This window comes from Syngnathoides biaculeatus, chromosome 11 (genome assembly GCF_019802595.1).
Source record: "Syngnathoides biaculeatus isolate LvHL_M chromosome 11, ASM1980259v1, whole genome shotgun sequence".
Classification (NCBI taxonomy): Eukaryota; Metazoa; Chordata; class Actinopteri; order Syngnathiformes; family Syngnathidae; genus Syngnathoides; species Syngnathoides biaculeatus.
Window position 1 is genome coordinate 3732461 of NC_084650.1, and position 7450 is coordinate 3739910.

At 44.6% G+C, this 7450-nt stretch overlaps 1 non-coding gene across 1 annotated transcript; it reads left to right on the forward strand.

Moving 5' to 3' along the window:
• Nucleotides 1–3376: 3376 nt before the first annotated feature.
• Nucleotides 3377–3449, forward strand: trnat-ugu (transfer RNA threonine (anticodon UGU)). Its single transcript has one exon. It is a non-coding gene; the product is annotated as a tRNA-Thr (tRNA).
• The last annotated feature ends 4001 nt before the right edge of the window (nt 3450–7450 follow it).

Here is a 7450-nt window from a genome sequence, read left to right on the forward strand (position 1 = left end):
AAAAGAAATGACAATGTACAAGTATTAGACAAGCAAGTCATCAACCAACCTGTTGACAACTGCAACTCCACAAGCTCCGCCACCGATGAACAGCAACATCAAACATGAACATGAAGTAAATCTAGGTCCAACTAAGACCTCTTCATTTAATAAAAGTTCGCAAACCCAATGAATCTCTGTACCTCTTTGCGATCCGTGGGAGTGGGCCACTGAAGGACGACCTCGACCTTGCAGGGATCCATGCGGATTTTGCCACCTCCGCCAGGAGAAATCCCAGGAACGAGATGGAGGGTTGGTGGAATTTGCACTTCTCTGCCTTCATGTACAGATTGTGCCGCAATAGCTGCTGCAGCATGGACTGGATGTGCCTGATATAAGAATCTTCGTCCGGGGGAAAAATCAGTATGTCGTCAAGATACACGAAAACATGCCTTTTGAGCATCTCGCGCAGGACGTCATTGACGAAGTTCTGGAACACTGCTGGTGCATTCATCAGTCCAAAAGGGATCACCAGGTACTCATAATGCCCCATGGGTGTGTTAAAGGCAGTTTTCCATTTGTTTCCCTCCCTAATGCGCACCATGTGGTACACGTTCCTTAGGTCCAGCCATTCTGTAGCTCAAAGGCTGTGGCGATTAGGGGAAGAGGGTACCTATTTTTTATGGTGATGAGACCCTGAAATAATGCGTCGAGGAGTGCTCCCTCGTTCCATTGGCTCTCTGCCGCCTGGATGCGGAACTCGATGGCATAATCCGCGATGCGGCATTTCCCCTGCTAGAGCGAGATCAAGGAGGCTGCTGCCTCACATTCCGGAGAAGCGTATTGGAACACCTGTGTCATTGCACACACAAAGGAGGTCCAGGAGCGGCAGGTTTCGGAACCGCGGCTCCATTCGGCTGTGGGCCAGGCCTCTGCTCTCCCTGTCAGGTGGGATATCACGAATGCTATCTAGGAGTGGTCAGTGGGGAAGGAGGAGCGCTGCAACTCAAAATGGAGATCACATTGGGCGAGGAAGGGTTTAATGTTCCCTGTGTCTCCGGAGAACCACTTGGTTTGGGAGAGTAGCGTACACACGGTCTGCTGGACTTCCACGACCGACAGGGGACCGGGCGCGGACAGACTTGGGCTCGGTGTGGCGGTGGCTGTCAGCGGACTGGCGGCGGCTGCGCTGGACATGGATGCAAACCATGCATCCAACCGAGCACACATCTCCCGTAACTGGTGATTATTTCCCTGGAAAGTGGCTTCCTGCTCAGTGATGCGTCTGCCCTGGAGTTGCAGGGACTGGCGGAACGCAGGTGAGTCGGCTGGGTCCATGTTTTGGCCAGATCGTTCTGTCATGAACAGAACACAGGGTTGGACCAAATGCACGACACGGGAGATGCAGAGGCAGTTTGGGAGAAGTGTTTATTCGGTCTAGTGTCGGGGATCAGGCAGGCAGTCAACGAGAGCAGCAGTAACAAGAACGTCAGGCGTAGGACGCAGGTCAGTGGGCAGGCAGGTGTCGGTACATGGGAGATCAGGAACGGGATTACGAGAGTGCGGGAACAAGGCATGAAGCAACAATCTGGCAAAGGCCAGACCGTGCGTGTGGTTCTATATAACTGGGACGTTTTTACTAGCGACAAGGCGTAGGTGTGCACCTCCGCCGATTGCAGCAATTGTGTGCCGCCTCGGGGACCGGTATGGCCAGGACAGGGACCGGCAGGACCATGACACGAACTCCACACAGGCGGGGTTGGGATTTGAACCCGGGTCCTCAGAACTGTGAGGCCAACGCTCCAACCAGTTGCGTCACCATGCCGCCCAACATAAACTCATAATGTAATATTTTTCTACAGATTTGCATTCTAAACTAAGCGAAGGCAAAACGTTACATTGAATTCTCCATTTGAAATGTGACCAATGTGCTCTTCAGTAAGCACACATCCTGTGCCTGATGGCTTTCATCCCACCACAATTAATCCTCGCAGAATGAAAATTATTTTAACTGGCAGATGCTTGCTTGTCTGGATGGCACAAAATCTTGGGCAAGTGGATGGCAATGAAAAAGAGACATTAAACAGTGACAGTGAAGAAAATAAGTATTTGAACACCCTGCTATATTGCAAGTCATCCCACTTAGAAATCAATTAACATTGTTTTTCTCAGGTGTTCAAATACTTATTTGCAGCCGTATCACACAAATAAATCGTTCAAAAATCATTCATTGTAATTTCCGGATTTTTCTTTTTAGGTTCTCTCTCTCACAGTGGACATGCACTTTCGATGAAAATTTGAGACCCCTCCATGATTTCTAAGTGGGAGAACTTGCAATATAGCAGGGTGTTCAAATACTTATTTTCTTCACTGTATGTGAAACATCAACCCCTCAAGTTTTTCTTTATTATTTTACCACATATGTTCAATGTTTCTGGAGAGATGGAAATGATCCCGACTCACTTTGGGTGAGGCAGACTACAATGGACCGGTTGCTAGTCTGTGGGATTTGTACTAAGCAGTGGCGTCTTTTTTTAAAAAATAATTAATTACAAAGATATTTAAATGAGGAATCAATTTCTCCACCTCCACCAGCAACAATAATTGCCATTGAGATTATGAGAACTAGGAATCCACATCTTGGACTCAACCTCTAATGATGAAGGATAATGATTCTTTCACCTTGGCCTAGAAATTTACCTCATTTAAACCTACTAATCAGACCAAATCTGGAACCATTAACAATGGAAGAATCATAAAAGCTCAGAGTTGTTTTGATAACTCTTTCATATTTCTTTGTGACAATATAGCCGTTTGGAAAAGGAATGGATGGAAAAAAGCAGCTTGATGCTGACAACGCCTCGTTAAATTGGGCACCTCTGCGTGTTCTATCAACCGTGACAATATACTGTCATCTGAATTCAGTATTCAATAGTATAACTATGGCATCCCATTTACTTTCAAATATTTTCAAATGTTGACAAAATATGTTTTGGAGGGAATTTTTTTACTGTATCAAAAAACTCAGTTCAAACAAATACCTTTGTTGAGCGTCTTGTGCTCAGTGTACTTTATTTGAAAGTGGAATTTGACTGCCTCAAGATGTAAAAATAGATTAAGTTTTAATGAGATGACAATTGCAAGCAAGTCTTTATTGCTTGAAGTGCTTCGCCACATTTGATTTGTGTTGGATTCCTTTCAGCTGCCATTTTACTCCTCAGAGAGTTGTGTCTTTTTTTTTTGTCCCTTCTTCCAATTAAGCAGCACAACTTCAGTTACTGAGGAAAATACCATTGCATTGTTTATTCAGTCCTCATCAAACTGACAGTGGGCTTATAATCAATGTCAGTAGAAAAAATTAAGATTTAACTTGATTATATAATGTGTAATAATTATAGGCCCCATAGCTCAGTGGTTAGAGCATTGGTTTTGTAAACCAGAGTTTGTGAGTTTCTATCTCACTGGGGCCTCCACTACCCAAGAGGGCTTGCGTCAGGAAGGGCATCCAGCATAAAAACTGTGGCAAACAAATTTGAGCGTTCATCTGAGATGTCATGCTGTGGTGAACCCTAACGGGACAAGCCGAAAGAAACTTACTTACTATATAATGTGAAATAATTATCATAATAATTGGCTTTCTGGTCTGGACCAAATCAATGATACTATTTTAAAACACACCTTTGGTCCCATTTCACTTGGTTTATATCTTCTTCTTAAAGCCCAAGTGTCATCCCTATAAACATTCTAAAATAGATATTGTAATGAAAAATACATATAACATTATTCCCTTCAATGTCTATACAAAAAAATAAAAGTGAGCGGAGAGCACGTCATCCATCCGCAGAGTTGCAGAAGTGTCATTCTACGATATCCACAGTCTTCAATCAATATCCATATTGGCTGCGTCCTCCGTCCGTGACGTCACCCGGACATTCGCCAATGAAAACATGCACCCTAACTATGGGAGACAAACGCGCCCCTTCTGACATGGAAGCTCTTTTCGAAAAGGAGAACACCCTACAACCGAGTGAAGTTACCGGGGCAATATTACACAATTGTTTTGAGCCCTCGGGGCAATATTACATGATTGTTTCGAGCCCTCTGGGCAATATCACACTATTGTTTCGACCCCTTTTCAGCGATCACGGCCAAACCGCATCCCCGTCCGATCCACTTCCGCTATGGCTTATGACAGAGCCTAGCCGTCCTGCTTTAGGGGGGTGTTCACAGACGCCGCAGTACTGAGCAACACAGTCGAGCCGGGGCGCTTTATGCGCGCAGGCGGATGAGTGACGCATTCTCGGTTGGGTTCTTCAGAGCCGCCCCAGTCCCCAAAGCCCGACGCACAGCCTTCCCAGCAGCAGTGACCGCCGAACGCGGCACCTCAGCCGGTGTGGCTGATTTTCTGCGCCGTGGTGGCATATAATGGAGCCGAGCCGTGTTGCTTTTAGGGGGATGTTGAAAGCCGCCGCAGTACTTATTGAACACCATTGAGCCGGGGCACATTACTGCCCACCTGTTATTTGGAACCCACAAAGCTCTCGTCCTCTGCACCCGTACAATCCATTTTTCACAACGAACCGGGTCTCTTGCAAACTTATGAAGGCTAAATCCATTCTCCCGAGTGTTCAAGGAATGTCCAGCAATGCAATGAGCTGGCGTTTTCGCTAACACGAAGGAAAAACGAGCTACCTTCTCGGATGTAAAACTAATGGAAACAAAAGAGTCCACTAGGGGGCGGCTCTGTCCTGTACGTCACTTCCTGCTTCTTCTCGAAAACAAATCCCTGAGAGGATTTTCATGGTGGGAGTTACTAAAAGCTGTATACGTCAAAATCATGTTTTTTGGTGAAAAAAAATGCATGGGCCCATATTGGCTGACGTTTTTTCATTAATAACATACTAAAAATCATCCATTTCATGACATGAGCCCTTTAACTATTCAAAGAAAATTCTGTATCTCCAGTTTCCAAGAATTTTTACTTCAGTCAATTTTTTTTCATTCTTTGAACATTTTAGTTTGAATATATTGTACATAGGGGGGCACCGTGGAACAGTTGATAAAGCGTTGGTATCACAGTTCTGAGGACCCGGATTTGATCTCGGCCCCGCCTGTGTGGAGTTAGCATGTTCTCCCCGTGCCTGCGTGGGTTTTCTCTCTGGTTTCCTCCCACATCCCAAAAACATGCAACATGAATTGGACACTCTAAATTGCCCCTAGGTGTGATTGTGAGTGTGACTGTTTGTCTCTATGTGCCCTCCAATTGGCTGGCAACGAGTTCAAGGTGTACCCTGCCTCCTGCCCGTTGACAGCTGGGATAGGCTCCAGCACTCCCCGCGACCCTTGTGAGGATAAGCGGGAATGAAAATGGATCACGCGCGTTGAATGACTGACAATCGGTTTCACCAACCACGTGTCACTGCACTCCCATTCACTTATCCAGCTCCGAATGGATAATTTTGGCGCGAGTTTCATAAATCTGAAAAAAATGCCTATGTCTCGTTTTGAAAACAAACTCTTCAAATACTGTCCAACAGTTTTGCTGTAGAACAGTGTTTGACTAATTGTTTTTCCCCAGATATGGAAGCAGGTTATGTAGTAATGATTCATTAGCGCCTTGAAAATACGAATCTCTTTAGGGAAAACATGTCGGCATGTGAACAACATAATTGGGACAACTCATGAAGTCAAGGAGGAGGCTCACACACAAAAACAAAGCTGTCAACTGCATACACACAGACCAAATGAAGTATGTAGAAGCAGCTGGATAAAGGAAAAGGAGTTTTGGGCTACAGAGGAAAAATCCTCACAAGATAGAAGAAAAGTTTTCATTTCGAGAGACCTAAAGTCATAACATAACTCTAGTTAAAAAATGGAGGGATTCCAGATTACCTATCAGACCCAATTAACGGTCTGACCTATATTTCAGTGTTGGAAATTTGCCCATTGGCCCTCTCTTGTGGAGCTCCTTTGAGAGAGAAGCACTATTTTAGGGGCACCTATTTATACTGCACTGCCGCATTGGAGACAGGAAAGGAAGCAATAACTTCCCAGCAATCAGGACAGAAAACTGAGAGCCTCCATAAATCAAAATTAAATTTCCATGATGAAAAACATGAACTGATACCAGCATCAACAGATGACGCAATCGATTCAACGTTCCCAGCCAGAGCTGTCGGAACGGGGACCACCATAGCTTGGAAAGGTCCCTTGTAGTGGCCGAAAAGTGCCACTTCAAAATATAACCTTTAAAAAACAGTTAAAAAAAATCTTGCAGCAGTTATTATAAAACAGTAAACGATCCAATTCATCCTAGTTCCATAGTAGATTTTTTTTCACTTAAAACAAAGCATTTTGTCAATTAAAACAAGTCATTTTGTCCCTGAAAATAAGTGAAAAAAAAAAAACTCTGCCAATGGAACTAGTAATAATTGACCTGCTAAGATTCTTAAAATATCTTTTTGTCCTGCTGAAATTTAGAAAGTAAAAGTAAAAACGGTCTTGAAATAGTGGTTAGCGCATTGGAGTCACAGTTCTGAGGACTGGGGTTCAATTACCAGCCCCACCTGTGTGGAGTTTGGATGTTCTCCCCATGCCTGCATGGGTTTCCTCCCATATCCCAAAACCATGCGTTTATTGGAGAGTCCAAATTGCCCTTTAGTGTGATTGTGAGTGTGAACAGTTGTTTGTGTCTGTGTGCCCTGCGATTGGCTGGCAACCAATTCAGGGTGTACCTCGCCTCCTACTCAAAGATAAATGGGATAAGCTCCAGCACTACTTCAATCCTTGTGAGGATAAGCGCCTTGGAAACGGAATGAATATACCCTTTAAATTAATTGGCCAATTAATCAGTAATCAGAATTGACCAAATATAAGAAATTGCCTAAAAAAAATCCATATCCTTCAGGCCCTACTGTATGTAGCCACAGGTCACTATACAGTATTGCCAAAAGTATTCCCTCACCTGCCTTGTCTCGCATACAGTATGAACTTAAGTGATATCCCGTTCTGAAGCCATAGGGCTCAGTATGACACAGGTCTACCCTTTGCGGATAAAAAACCCAACCAACCACCCATTATCCAAGCCGGTTATCCTCACAAGGGTCCCGGGAGAGGGGAGCCCAACCCAGACAATTTCAGGCAAAAGGCGGACTACACCTTGAACTGGTCGCCAGTCAGTGACAGGGCAGATATCAACACCATCACTGAGCGGGAATCAATTCCACGCTGCCTGTACCAACGTCAGGTAAGTGTACCACTACACCATCAGTGACTGCACAAACATAGCAGAACACATATCACATATGATAATACACATTAAATTTCCAGTATAGGAATGTACATGAAAGATGAAGAAGCACATTCATTAGCCTGATTTTGTGTTTGATGCATGGACCCCCTTTTGCAGACTCTCTTATAGTGAAGTAAAGTCTGCGCTCCAGGCTACTGCAGCTAAATTGCTGTAGGCTAC